The following is a 15,738-nucleotide window of genomic DNA, read 5'->3' on the forward strand; positions in this document are numbered from 1 at the left end:
TCCTCCTAATGGTTGGACATTTGGGGCTCACGCCATTGTCAACGTAGTCAATAAATGAGAGAATTACACTACGAGCGGCTGACACCAGGGACCCAGCAGGTCGCGCAGTTTTTTTTTGAGGAACAAGCAGTTGTTATTTATACTAGTTTTAGCGACGGATCAGGGTAACAACGGGGTTGTGCGAGGGATGTGGCCCGTCTAGCCAGGGTTTTATTTATGTTTACCACATCATGAGCCCAGTTGTGTTTTTTTCTTGCTGAAAATGGCTAGCCCAGTTCTATTTTTTTAAAGAAATACCCAAACGAGGCCTACTTCCTTTATCAGCCCTGCTGGGCTGCAAATCTTTCAAGATGAGGAGAGTTTCATTCGGTTTGCCCAGAAATGGGCTGTACATTTTAAAACACATCAAACCGGGAATTAGTTTCAATTTTTTTTCATTACAAGATTTTAAATTCCATTGATTTTTATGTGTGGACAATTATTTAGATTTTATATTTATATAAATTATTTTTCAAAATAGTTTGAATGTGAATCGATATTTCAGGATTAAAAATAGTTGACCGCACCGAAATATGCAAAAAAATTCGTATAGTTTTTAACCGTGGCCACAATATGGGGTGTAATGCTAACAAAAAGAAGATGGGATCCAAAAAAATTCTTAAGAATTAGCAAATGGGTTGTACATTATTAGAAATAATGCACACGAGAGCAGTGACTGTTGGATGTCCATCCAACGGCTGTCGTGCTTCTTCAATCTCTGCTTTTCCTGCTCCAGCCGCTCAAACAAGCGTCGGCGGGACTGCCTGCTCCCTCCTCCCGCGGCCGGCTATGCTGCCGCGCAGGCCTCACCGCCCCACCGTACTCCCATCGCTGGCCTAGCCATCCCTCTACTCACCCACACCTGCTGTTATTCTCCGGCGACGGTAGACGAACCAGTAAACCCTCATATAGTCGTACTCCCCTCTGCGTGGGAAACAACTGCCGAGTCTTCCCTGCCTCCATGTCATTCCCTTCCTAGGCCTGGCCGTCGTCCACCGCCCTGGTGCTCTCGGCGCGGCCTGGTCAACATGGTCAATGAACGACATCCATCGGAAGTGGACTGTACGTGGAGAGGCTGACAGCTGGGTCCACGGCTGCACGCAAGGAAATGCCTCCTTATTACGCGCAAAATAATGATTCCTCCACCTGACAGCTAGGACCACGGGAAGGGCTTCTGTATTTCACAGAAAAAACGTTCCCCCCACTGACAGGTCGGACCCACCAGCTATATCTTCGCACGCAAGGAAGTGCCTCCTTATGACGCACAAAAAAATGAATACCCCCCTGCTAGCTGGGACCCACCATAGTGGGTGGCTGACTTGTGGGCCTACTAAGTTGACGGGGACAGAGGGCTTTGTCAACTTAGTCAATATGAACGATTCTAGCTCCAGTGACCATACGATGCCCATCCAATGGCCATAGTGCTTCTTCAACCTCTGGTCTTCTTGCTCCAGCCGCCCAAAGCTGCGCCAGTCGTGCCGCTTGCTCCAGCCTCCCATGGCCGGCTGTGCTACCGCGGAGGCCTCACCGCCCCCATACTACTCCCACCGCTGGCCAGGCCATCCCTCCACTCACCCACACCCCCTGTTATTCTGCGGCGACGGCAGCCTCACACCACAGCCGAACCAGTGAACCCTCGTACTCCTCTCCGCGTGGACATCCACTGCCGCGTCTTCCCCGGCACCGCGTCGTCCCCTTCTTAGGCCTCGCCGTCGTCCACTGCCTTGGTGCTCTCGGCGCGGCATGGTCAATGTGGTCAACGACTGACTTCCATCGGAAGAGTACTGTACATGGAGAGGCTGACAGCTGGGTCCACGGCCGCAGCTGGGTCCACGGCCACAACCTAGTTTTTTTGTGATTTTTCAAGTAAGTCGCTTTGTCAGACCTGTTGGGCTGCAAATCTTTCAAGACGAGGAGAGCTTCATTCGGCTGGCCGAGAAAATGGCCTATCAGTAATGAGAAATGGGCTGTATATTTTTAAAACACATCAAACCGGCAATTAGTTTCAAATTTCTTTTTTTCATTTCGAGATTTTAAATTGCATTGATTTTTATGCATGGACAATTTGTTGGATTTTATATTGATATATATTTATTTTTTAAATCAGTTTGAATGTGACTCTGTAAGTGCATCTAGTGCCCCTTAGTGATTTTGGTGTATTGAAGACTTATAGGTTAAGGGACTAATGTGTTTATGAGTGTACACAGGTCTATAAGTCTATGAGGAGTTTGATATTTACAGAGAAAGTCGACCCCCTAAAAATGAAGTTCTTCGACTGAAGACTTTGGATTTCTGAAGACTTTGAAAGTGAAGAAATTGGTGTGACCTTGAAGACTTGGTATTCATTTGAGGAACATGAAGCGTGAAGACTTTTGTTTTCTTAGTTTCATTTTCTCTTTCTTGAGTCATAGGAAACACCGTACTGTAAAAGGGGGTCGAGGAAATACTAAGGAAAAATTTCCATGTGATGCTCAACTCAAAATCCTACACCTACCAATCCCTTCGAGTGAAGCCATTGGAAATCTCATACAGTTCAGTCATATTCTTCAGTGACAGAGACGAAGTTCTTCTAGTCTCTAAGGAATTTGTTCTGACTGAGGAGTTAGGAATTCGCCAGTGCGGATTGCCTACACAGTGAGGAACATGATAGCCCTGAGGAATTTGATACTCGAATTTCCGACCGTTGTTGTGCTATGCGCCAGCTGTCCCAAAATATCTACCCACCTAACGGTCATATCATTGAAGGGCATTTATGTCTTATCATGTCGGGCTGCTCCCTAGGCTATAAATAGCCGCCCCCTACAACCACTAGCTGGTTGGCTGCTCCGAGAGAAACTGACACTTGTCATTTGAGAGCATCCCATCCTCCGAGGACTTTGAGCGAAAATCATCAAGTGAGGAAAACCCAAACCCAAACACCCACAAAACCAAAGTGATTGAGCATCACTGAAGAGATTGATCCTGTGTGGATCCGACGCTTGTTACCTTTGAAGACTGTGCTTCTTCCAGACGGTTAGGCGTCATGGTCTAGAGCATCCAAGAGGAAATTGTTGATCGCCGAGTGACCGAGTCTGTGAAGGTTTGGAAGTCACCTGAAGACTTACCACGAGTGATTGGGTGAGGTCTGTGTGACCTTAGCTCAAGGAGAATACGGTGAGGACTGTGTGTCCGGGACTGTGTGTCCTCAGGTTTAAATACCTAGCCGCTCCAACCAGACGTACAACTGAGACAGCAGTTGGAACTGGTCTACCAAATCATTATCTTCACCAAGCTTACTGGTTCTATTTCCTCAACTCTTTCATTTCCTCATAACTGTGTTGCGCACTTGTTCATATCTGTGTTTGAAGACTTTGACTGAAGACTTTCTCAATTTCCTCAGTTCAATTTCTTCAGTCTGTTTGTCTTCATCCTGTGCTATCCTGTGTTTACGCTTTCTGTACTCTATGCTTGTTTTCATTTCATCATGATGACCATGCTTGTGTTCTGCTATGCATACTTTTGAGTACATATTCCGCTGCAAGTAGTTCTTCGCTAAGGAATTTCCTCACTGGCAAATTCCTTTGTGAAGAATTCATAAAAATTGCCTATTCACCCCCACCCCTCTAGTCGATATAACGCACTTTCAATTGGTATCAGAGCAAGGTACTCCCTTGTTCTGTGTGATTTTGGTTTAACCACCTGGAGTTTTAGTTATGTCGACCGCAGGTATGATCAAGGTCTCTGCTGGGTGTCCTACCTTTGATGGGACGGACTACCCCTACTGGAAGAATAAGATGCAAATGCATCTTGAGGCAATTGATAACGATCTCTGGCATGTTGTGGAAAATGGTGTTCCCTCTGTCTCACCCTCACTGAACGCTACCGATGTGAAGAGATTCAAGCAACTTGATTCTCAAGCGAAGAATATCATATGTGGCCATCTGAGCAAAGGACAGTATGGAAGAGTGAGTGCTTTGGAAACTGCTAAGCTTATCTGGGATAGGCTGTCCAAAGTGAATGAAGGAGTCTCAACTCAGCGTGACTCTCGAGTTGATGTTCTTTGCAATCTCTTCAACCGCTTCAAAAGTCTCGACAATGAAAATGTTCAACAAACCTTCGATCGCCTCACTGACATCTCAAATGAGCTTCAAGCGCTTGGTGCCACTGACATCACCAACCATGAGGTGGTGAAGAAATTGTTGAGATCGCTTGATTCCTCATTTGATACTCTGGCATTGATGATACAAGAACGTGCTGACTACAAGTCACTGGACCCTGCTGATATCCTCGAAAGGCTAAATACTCATGAGTTCCAGCTTGCTGAAAAGAGAGACCTCTATGGTTCGAGCTATGGCAGATCACGTGCACTAAAGGCCAAGGCAGTTTCTGAGTCTGAAGATGAAGACTCTGGCAGCAGCCTTGGTGATCCTGAAGAACTGAGCCAGGAACTAGCACTGCTCGTGAAGAAATTTCAAAAGTTCTCAAGACGTGGTCGCTTTGGAAGATCCTCAAGGAGCAATGATTCCTCATCCAGTGACTACAAGAAGAGGCTTTGTCACAAATGCAAGAAACCTAGACACTACATTCAAGATTGTCCTCAGTGGGAAAAGAAATCAAAGAAGAAGAAATACAAGGATTACAGTTCTGATGATGCGAAGAAAAAGAAGAAATCCTCAAAATCTTCGTCATCAAAATCCTCAAAGTCTTCATCTCACAAGAAGAGCAGCTCCAAGAAGGCTCGGGCATTCATTGGCAAGGAAATGAACTCTGAAGCTGAATCTGAGGAACATGAGGAAGAGGAGGCATCTGAGGAGTCCGAGTCTGGAGTAGTGGGTCTAGCTCTCGCTACTGCATTCGTTAGCAAGTCTATCTTCAACTCTGAAGAAAATGGCTTCACCAACAAGGCTGGTGAAGGCAATGATGACTACGCTCCCACCTATTGCTTCATGGCAAAGGGTGCCAAGGTACTCAAATATACCTCCTCTGAATCTAGTGAGAATGAATCTAATGAAAACCTCAAGCCCAGCTACTCCAAACTTGCTAAGATTGCTGTGAAACAACAAAGGGCTTTTGAAAAGGTTCAAAACATGCTAGACAAAAGTGATGATATGTTGGGTGAAGAAATGGATCGCACTAAAACCTTGACTGAAAATCTTCAGAGACTTCAGACTAGGTTTGACAACCTTCAAGGTCATCATAACACTCTCTTATCTGATCATGAGAAGCTTTCTTATGAATTTCTTCAAAGAAAGCAAGATCTTGAGAAGCTAAGAGTGAGTTATGAAGATCTTCAGAAGGAGCCCGATTCATTACTTGCTCAACAAATCAGCGCTGCTCAGGAAGAATTTGTTCCTCCATGTTTGAAATGCATTGAACGTGAATCTGCTAATTCTTCACCTGAATGTCCAAATGCTTCTAATGCTACAAATTCCTCGCCTGCCTCTGCTATCACTAATTCCTCATCTGAGGACATTGCTAGTATCACTAATGATGCAGGGCTGAAGAAACTGTACATGACAGGCATGTACAAAAGCTTCAAAGGGCATCAGACTCTTTGTGATGTGCTTAAAAAGCAGATCCTCAACAGGAACCCCAGGAAAGAGGGTATTGCCTTTGAGAGGAAACTCAATGCTGATGGTACATATTGGAAGCCTGAGCAGTACCCCAAAACCTCATGGGTTGCTGCAAAGGGACCTCCAGTTGATCCATCTAATTTATCTGGCTTTACATGTGAATATTCTCATTCTTCTGATGAGTCATTTGACTCCAACTATAAACTGTTTAAAAATCAGAATGGTGAAGTATTAGCTAGATATGTTGGCACTAACTGCAGGAACGGTTCTCCTATGAAGAAAATCTGGGTTCCCAAAAGGTACCTTGAAAGTCTTCAGGTGAATGTCCTCATGACACCACCTGTGAAGAATAGGAACCCCAGATCAAATTCTTCATACGGACCAAATTATTCATATGGATCCAAGTCCTCATACGGACCAAATTCCTAACGTGGATCAACTTCCTCAAAAGGATCAAAGTCCTCAAATGAACATCATTGTGCTAACAACTCTGTTTCGCAGGGAAGAGCCAAGGGCTATGAATATGAGCATTATTCTTCTAATCATTATGTTCATAAGTCCTCGAAGAATTTCTCTGCTTATTCATATGCTTACCCTAACTCCTCTTATGTGAAACGAAATGGATTGGCTTCTATGCCACCTTTCTCGTATGGTGCTCGCAGAGTGATGAACTCTTTGCCACCCCTTCAGATGTGGGTGGTGAAGAAAAAGAACTAATCCTTTATGCAGGGTCAGGTCTCCAGACGTACTTAAACTTCTGAAGAATTTGCTAGAGACCTGAAAAGTGCCTGAAAGGACGCAGGCTAATCATGAAGAAATGAACTTTCATTTCTCACGTCCTGATACTGTTTTTAACTGTTGCATTGCTTGATGAAATTGGTCTGATGAATTGTGATGTCATATTCTTCACTGATGAAGTATATGAAGTTCGTAAGCTGCACTAATTCATCTGCAGGATGATCAACCCAAAGCCACTGAGTGGGTCCTCGATAGTGGATGTACAAATCATATGACTGGTGACAAGAATCTATTGATGAATGCTCCCTTATCACCATCGCATCTGAAGCATATCATCTTCGCTGACAAAGGCAAAAGTCAGGTATTGGGTCTAGGTAAGGTTGCGATCACAAAGGATCGACACATGGACAAAGTCATGCTTGTCGAGTCCTTAGGATACAACCTCATGTCTGTCTCAATGCTTTGTGATCTTGATATGGTTGTTGTCTTTGGCAAGTATCGTTGTGTTGTGGTTATGGAAGCTGACAATTCCAAAGTCTTCGAAGGCTTTAGGAGAGGAGACTTGTATATTGTTGATTTCTCTACAGGACCGCAACCAGTCGTGTGCCTACTTGCAAAAGCTTCAGAAGGCTGGCTATGGCATCGACGACTTGGTCATGCAGGCATGAGGAATTTGCACACGCTTGCGAAGAAGAAGCATGTCATTGGCATTGAGAATGTCAAATTCCTCAAGGATCACTTGTGTGGAGCTTGTGAAGCTAGAAAGATGACCAAGGCTAAGCATCCAGCGATGACTATCATGACCACTACTCGACCATTTGAATTGCTTCATATGGATCTCTTCGGTCCTAACCATTACTCAGCAGTCACAAATGACACATCTCTCTATGGCTTTGTTATTGTTGATGATTACTCTCGATACACATGGGTACACATTGTTACTTACAAACATGAAGTGCAGGAAGTCTTCAAACGATTTTCCTCGAGGGCTTCAACCAACTTTGGTGTGAAGATCAAGCACATCAAAAGTGACAATGGAACTGAGTTCAAGAATTATGGTCTTGATGACTATCTTGATGAACTTGGTATTACTCATGAGTTATCTGCTCCTTACACTCCTCAGCAGAATGGCGTCGTGGAGCGCAAGAACAGAACTCTTGTTGAGATGGCTCGCACTATGCTTGATGAGTACAAGACGCCTCGTCACTTCTGGATTGAGGCAATTTATACTGCGTGCCACATCATCAATAGGGTATATCTTCACAAATTCTTCAAGAGACTGCCTATGAACTCCTCACTGACAAGAAACCCAATGTGAGTTATTTCAAAGTCTTCGGTGCTAAATGTTGGATTAGAGATCCTCATCACAATGCTAAATTTGCACCGAAAGCACATGAAGGTTTTATGCTTGGTTACAGAAAGGACTCGCACACCTACAGAGTCTTCAACAACGTTCTTCACAAGGTTGTTGAAACTGTAGATGTGCGGTTCGATGAAACTAATGGCTCGCAAAGAGAGCACCTACCTTCTATGATAGATGAACCAGCACCTGAGGAATCTATCAAGTTCAAGGCTACTGAGGATGTCATTCCTACCGAAGAATCTGCTGAAGAATTCATTCCAGAACGTGAAGAACGTCGAGCTAATGCACCTGAAGAAAATGCTGAAGAAAATGGTGCTAAAGAAAATGCTGATCAAATTCCTCGACGACAACCAACTCATCCTCGCGTTGCAAAAGAAGTGCAAGTTGAAAAGATCATCGATGACATTGAAGCACCAGGTCCTCTCACACGCTCAAAAGCTTCACATTTATCTAACTTTTGTGGGCACTATGCTTTTGTCTCTATCACAGAGCCCACTAAGGTAGATGAAGCATTTCTGGAGCCTGAGTGGATTCAGGCCATGCAAGAAGAATTACGTCAATTCGAACTCAACAACGTCTGGGAACTGGTTAAACGTCCAGATCCTCGCAAACACAATATCATTGGCACAAAGTGGATCTACCGCAACAAGCAAGATGAAAATGGCCTTGTGGTGAGGAATAAGGCACGGCTTGTAGCTCAAGGCTACACACTGGTTGAAGGAATTGATTTCGATGAAACTTTTGCACCTGTTGCTAGACTTGAAGCTATTCGCATATTACTTGCTTATGCTAACCATCATGATATCACTCTATATCAAATGGATGTGAAAAGTGCATTCCTCAATGGTAAGCTTGAGGAAGAAGTATATGTTGCTCAACCCCCAGGTTTTGAAGATCCAAAGCATCCTGACAAAGTCTTCAGACTCAATAAGGCCCTCTATGGCCTCAAGCAGGCCCCTCGGGCATGGTATGATACCTTGAAGGAATTCCTCATGAAGAAAGGCTTCAAACCCGGTTCACTCGACCCTACTCTTTTCACTAAATCTTATGATGGTGAATTGTTTGTGTGCCAAATATATGTTGATGATATTATCTTTGGCTGTACTGACCAACGTTATAGTGATGAATTTGCCTATATGATGAGTGAAGAATATCAAATGTCTATGATGGGAGAGTTGAAATTCTTCTTAGGTCTTCAAATTCGTCAACAGCGCAATGGCATATTCATATCTGAGGAGAAATACCTCAAGGATGTACTGAGGAAATTCGGCATGCAAGATTGCAAAGGCGTCAAAATTCCGATGCCCACAAATGGCCATCTGTGCACTCATGAAAATGGTATTGACTTTGATCAAAAGGTATACCGCTCCATGATTGGTTCTTTATTGTATTTATGTGCATCTAGGCCAGATATTATGCTTAGTGTTTGCATGTGTGCCCGATTTCAAGCTACACCGAAAGAATCACACCATAAGGCTGTGAAACATATTCTTCGATATCTAGCTCACACACCAACACTTGGATTGTGGTACCCCAAGGGCTCGGCTTTTGATCTCATTGGATATTCTGACTCTGACTATGCTGGTGATCGTGTGGACCGCAAGTCAACATCTGGTACATGTCATTTCCTCGGACGATCTTTGGTCTGTTGGTCCTTGAAGAAACAGAACTGCGTATCACTATCTACTGCTGAAGCTGAGTACATTGCTGCTGGTTCTTGCTGTGCTCAATTGCTGTGGATGAAGCAAACTCTCAAGGACTATGGCATCAACGTGAAGAATGTGCCTCTCTTCTATGACAATGAGAATGCCATCAAGATTGCTCACAACCTAGTTCAGCACTCGAAGACAAAGCACATTCAGATTCATCATCATTTCTTCGCGATCATGTGTTGAAGGGCGACATTTCTATTGAGCATGTGAAGACTGAAGAACAGCTAGCCGATATCTTCACTAAGCCCTTGGATGAGAAGAGATTTAGCAAGTTGCGGTGTGAGCTAAATATCCTAGAATCTTTGAATGTTCTTTGAAAAGGACACTCATCCTAACACTTATGCAAAATTGATGACTTAGATGTGCAACACATGAAGAAACGTTTTTCTTCAATCAATGAAGAATAACACTCGAAGTGTGAAGAAATTAACGAAGAATTTGATTCTCAGAACCCTACGACAATTGTACGCGGTGTCTGAAATCATCATTCTTATACGGTGGGTCACGCCACCACCAAAAGTTGAAAATCTTCAATTTGAGTTTTTCCTCAGTTTTGAAATTCCTCGGTTGTTCAAAATCTTCAACTTTGCAAAATCTTCACTGTTGCCGTTGTTTTTCTTCATTGGCTATATATATATATATATATATATATATATATATATATATATATATATATATATATATATATATATATATATATATATGAGTTTATGTCCTCTACAGCATTCACTTATGGCTAATTCTTCAAGTTGCGTTTTCTGCTAAGTGAATGTGATCGGACCCTTCCCCCTCTATGCTATACTCAACCCAATCTATTCACAAATTCTTCATGTGCGTTCTATTTGAAACTCGTTCAAAATCTTCACTGTGTCCTTGTCAGCTGAAGAATTTGCGAACGAAACTTTTAACTTATCTTATCCAAATTTTCGGCTTTGCCGCTCAAACCGTTCCGCATCCCACGAAATACTTATCTATTCACTCACGATCTAATACGATCTCCACTTCTCGGTACGTGGGTGACACATGTCAAGCGAATGAGAAGGGTCAGGGGCACGTTCGTCCAATTTCTTCGGGCGAACAGTTTTTCACCGTGGCTATAAATACCCCCTCTCCCCTTCCTCACTTCCTTTACTCCGCTCGACCTCTCTCCAGCTCGAGCTTCTCAAACCCTAGCGCCGCCGCTACTTCATCGTCGCCAGTGAGGAAGAGCTTCACTGCCTCGACCTCGTCGCCGCCGTAGTCGTCTTCCTCCGCCGAGTTAGGGCGTGGAAGATATGCACAGACAAACTTCACTTCTACACCTCATAGTTCGTCGTGTTCTTTGTTTAGGGTAATTAAAAGTTACTTTTACTGCCCTCTTTGATTCAAATGATTTCTGCAAAATCTTCAAAAGGTGTTTATTCTTCAAATTCTTCACACACTAAACACCTCACATGTCATCTGATCTTGATTCATTTCTCTAAGCTATAATTTCTCTTCAAGATTCCTCAATTGTGCGGATTTCTGATCAGTACAACTCTGGAACCTAAGACTAAGAACACTTAGTGAAATTCTTCAAGACTCGCCTGGTCAAATTCCTCAAACTTGTTCTTTTTGAAAAACATTCTGAGAACGCATATGACCTCTCCAAATTCCTCGCAACTATACTCTGTTCACAGGTACTCATGTCCGCAGCTGAATCACTAGGTTCTCATCAACTTAACTCATTTGCAGCGTTCCTTGAAGAAAAATTGCATACTTCTTCAGAAAATTCAATTGTCCAAATTCCTCATCTGAAGAAAATGGCTGATGGAAAGAAGCCACAGAAAGGAGGAAAGAGGCCTGAGGTCAACACTGCATTTGAAATCCCTGAGGACATCTATGCTGGGTACTGCACACCCCCTGAGGAAGATAAAAATCAGCGCAAGGTGCGCATTCAGAAGATAGAGAGGAGATGGGCAAGAGAGTGGAGGGAGTACATATATGTGACTCCCAAGTACATGAAGAAATTCGCACTCAATCCTCCATGCTCAAGACCTCCGTTGGCACCTGGCCAAGAAGCTGATCTCACCAGCCTCAAGCGTGGTGAAGATTATCCTGAAGAATGGGCCAAGCGCCTGGCCAAGTTGGCCAAACAAGCAAAAGATGCAGTGAGGAAATTCAACAAGGACTCTGCTCCTACTGCTGCCTCTGCTAAGGCCTCTGCTGTCAAGCCGAAGAAATCCATGGCAAAGAAGCCTGTGCGTAAGCCAAGTGCTTCACCGTCAATGTCCTCACGGCAAATTCCTCTCGCTGCTTCAGCCCCTCCAAAGTCCTCAGCTGCTCCGACCAAATCCTCAGCACCTATGCATCTCACCACGTGCCAAAGGACTACCGGCTTCTCTATTGCCTCAGGAGTTTCAGCTAGTTCCTCAGCTGCACCAAATTCTTCAACAGGACCCTCTCTGCTGAAGACTAAGACCACTGCTGGACGAGGCTCTCGCCCAAGTCCTCACAAGAAGCATGTCGCCTTCCAAGTGCCGTCTGAAGAAGACGAAGCTAATGATGAAGAACTTGCTGAAATCATCAGAGATAGGCAAGTCAGGGCCGCTAGAGCCAAGGGCACAAATGTGCCTCTGCTTTTGGATCCAAAGTTGATCCTCGATTACATTGATCTCTGCCACAAGGACCCAAACACTCCTATGCCTGATTTCAAGCTGACTCCTGGCCAAAGTCATATGCTGGCTGCCTTCATCCAAGAAGAAAAATGGAAATTTGAGAAGGCCAGGCAGCTCAAGAAAGCACAGTACAGAAAGGAGAAATTCCTGAAGAACAATGTTGTCTCTATGAAAACTGATGAACTTGTGAAGATCCAGTCTGAAATCAAAGTCCTCAGCAATGATTTCAATGCTTACTATGCTGATTGGAAAGGAGCCAAGGTCAGGTTTATTAAACTGACTAAGATGTTCACCTCCAATGTTGCGGCCCATCGCAACAAGAAATTCCTCAGGCTGAAGCATCTGCTCAGCCAACTGAAGAACATGCCAGCACCGCTGATGACAATCAGGCTGCTGAAGAAAATGTGAGTTCCAGGGCTGATGACTGCATTCCAGCCGCTGATGAAACTGCCAGGGCACCCACTAGTGGCGCGCCTGAAGAAAATGAAGAGGTCTGGGCAACTGCATCAGTTGTGTCTGAAGAAAATCAACCACATTCCTCTGCTCCTCATGCGCCTACTGCAACTCCAATCCTTCCATCTGCATCAGATGTGAAGAAGACCAAGGCTGCAGAGCGTGCAGCAATGAAGAAAAGGAAAGCATCAGCTCCTTCAGATTCTTCAGCACCGAAGAAGATGAAGAAATTGACAAGCTCATTTGCTAATCCAATTGATGATGTTCCAGTTTCCTCCATGCCATCAAAGGAAATTGTCCCTTTTGATGAAGAATATGTGATCCCTAGCGGATCTGATGAAGAAAATCCTTCTGCTGCTTCGTCAGAGCAGATGGATGAAGAAATTGAAGTGGATAAAATCCCTTCAACCCCCACAGTTTCCTCGCCTATGCCTTAGTTTACTGCTGAAGAGGCCGGCGTTGAAGAAATGGAAGATGAAGATGTGGACATTGGCTGCACCACACCGGTGATGAATGATGATTTTTGGGTAAGTCAGCACCCCAACTCTCCACTCTTCACACCATTGCAACAAATTCCTCAGTCCCCAGCAACTACAGTTCAAATGGGATCTGATGAAGCTCATGAAGAAATTCCAGCCACTAGAGCTGAAGAAAATGAAAATGAAGAATTGACGACCCAGGCTGCCACTGAAGAGGAACCAAAAATTCCTCAGCCTGAAGAACCTGAGATTGCGATTCCTGAGGTTGTAATGCAACTGACTGACACTCCTCTGCCCAAGCCAAAGGATCCATTCTCAAGGAAGCAAAAATTCAAGGCTAATGATTTCTTCGGCAAGCACGTATTCTTCACTGATTACAACCCTTATGACTCTGCTCGCATTAGGAAGAAGCGTTTCTGGACTGCCAGCCAGGCAAATTTTTATTCCTCAGTGCTGTTCAACAAAGACAAAGTCTTCGATCGTGAGCACATTCCTCACGTGGATATGGAATCTCTGCTGTGCTTCGGGCCAGTCCTCAGTGTTCTTTACGACGCGGGACTGTTAAATTTCTGTACTGATATATGTGATTGGAATGAAGAGCTCATTCTTCAATTTTATGCAACTCTGCACATCACCGGAGACTCTGAAGATGTGAATTCGTGGGTGTTGGACTGGATGTCTGAGAATACTCACTACAAGGCACCAGCTACTGAATTGCTTCGTGCTTTGCCTCTCAGTCCTCCCCTTGAAGCTGCTTGTTACGTCTACAGTGAACCTGAGCTTACAGATCACTATATGCAAGTGCTGATGAAGCCTTTGAAGCCAGGTCAGGCCCCAAGAACAAAATTCCTTGTGAAGGAATTGTTATATGTGCCTCGGACTGTCTATCGCATTCTGACGAAGACATTGAGTCCTATCAAGGGTCATGACTCGGATGAAGAAGAAGTCGTTGGCATCATGAAGAATCTGCTTTTCAATATCGTTCATGGCGTTCCCATCAACTTCCATGATTTCTTCATGAGGACTCTGGCCAATGTCGCAATGACACCGTTTGAGTTGAAGCCTTATGCTCCTTGGATCATGAGATTCATCAGAACAAGGTCTTCACTCAACTACAAAGCTGGCACACTGAACCATTGCAGCTACTTGCCCTCGATTGAAGTCCTCAAACGGACATTTTCCTCAGCTGATGAAAAGGGCAAGGCTACTGTTGTCATTGATGAAGGCATTCGTCCATTGGATGGTCAATTTCGCAAGGCTGCATCCTACTCCACCAATGATGACTCTGCCACCCATGACTCTGCCGCCAACGCCACCAAGCCAAATCCTCAAGGCACAACTCCCAGGGTGATGACTGACCGTGAGCTTCTCCTCAGTCTTCACCAGAAGGTTGATCGCAATCACAAATGGGTCAAGCGTCAGTTTGGTTCAATTCTTCACAACATGACTGCTACCCATAATGCAGTGAAGAAAAACCACTACTACCTTCATGAAACCCTCAACCGCACCTGGGCTATTCTGTCTCACATTTACGGCGAAGAAGATCTGAAGAAAATGGGTCTCCAGGAGGACTTTGACTGGTCTGCACCTCCACCGAAGAAATACAAGAAGGTCAAGGTTCCGTCCTTGGTGGCCAGCTCCTATTCTTCATCGCGCGACACCGATGAACATGAAGACTTGGACGACACTGCGGCAGGCCCTACTCCACCAAACGACCCCAACAACGCTGGCGCTCCTTCATCAACTTGATATTCTTCAGGGGCGTTAGTCCTCATTTTCGAACCTTTTGGTCATTCGATGACAAAGGGGGAGAAATTTGAGTTAGTCTTCAAGCGGGTCTATCTTATATGGGCGTTTTTTTCTAAGTTACAACTCTCGTTCTTCTGATGACTTTGTTGGATCGAGTTGTAAACTTAAAACTCTATGGTGGCCTGATACTTTTGCTGTTTCTTCTGCGTGCTTATTCCTCGTTAATGTTATTGCACGCATGCTGAATTACATCAGTCACCATATTTCATCATGCATTTCAAATTCGTCATATATTATGTCAAATGCGTGTATGAATTACAAGATATAGGGGGAGATCTCCATGATTCAACTCTTCAAGTGTGCATTGCTTCAAAAGCAAATTCCTCACTATGCACATATTCAGGGGGAGTTCTTCTATATCTTGCAATCAAATTCCTCAATATCAGTATTTACACTTCATATGTTTATCCCCGTTGAAAACTTAACATATATTCTCATCAATCACCAAAAAGGGGGAGATTGTAAGTGCATCTAGTGCCCCTTAGTGATTTTGGTGTATTGAAGACTTATAGGTTAAGGGACTAATGTGTTTATGAGTGTACACAGGTCTATAAGTCTATGAGGAGTATGATATTTACAGAGAAAGTCAACCCCTAAAAATGAAGTTCTTCGACTGAAGACATTGGATTTCTGAAGACTTTCTGAAGACTTTGAAAGTGAAGAAATTGGTGTGACCTTGAAGACTTGGTATTCATTTGAGGAACGTGAAGCGTGAAGACTTTTGTTTTCGTAGTTTCATTTTCTCTTTCTTGAGTCATAGGAAACACCGTACTGTAAAAGGGGGTCGAGGAAATACTAAGGAAAAATTTCCATGTGATGCACAACTCAAAATCCTACACCTACCAATCCCTTCGAGTGAAGCCATTGGAAATCTCATACAGTTCAGTCATATTCTTCAGTGACAGAGACGAAGTTCTTCTGGCCTCTGAGGAATTTGTTCTGACTGAGGAGTTAGGA

The sequence above is a fragment of the Aegilops tauschii genome, chromosome 4 (assembly GCF_002575655.3).
Source record: "Aegilops tauschii subsp. strangulata cultivar AL8/78 chromosome 4, Aet v6.0, whole genome shotgun sequence".
NCBI classification, from domain to species: Eukaryota; Viridiplantae; Streptophyta; class Magnoliopsida; order Poales; family Poaceae; genus Aegilops; species Aegilops tauschii.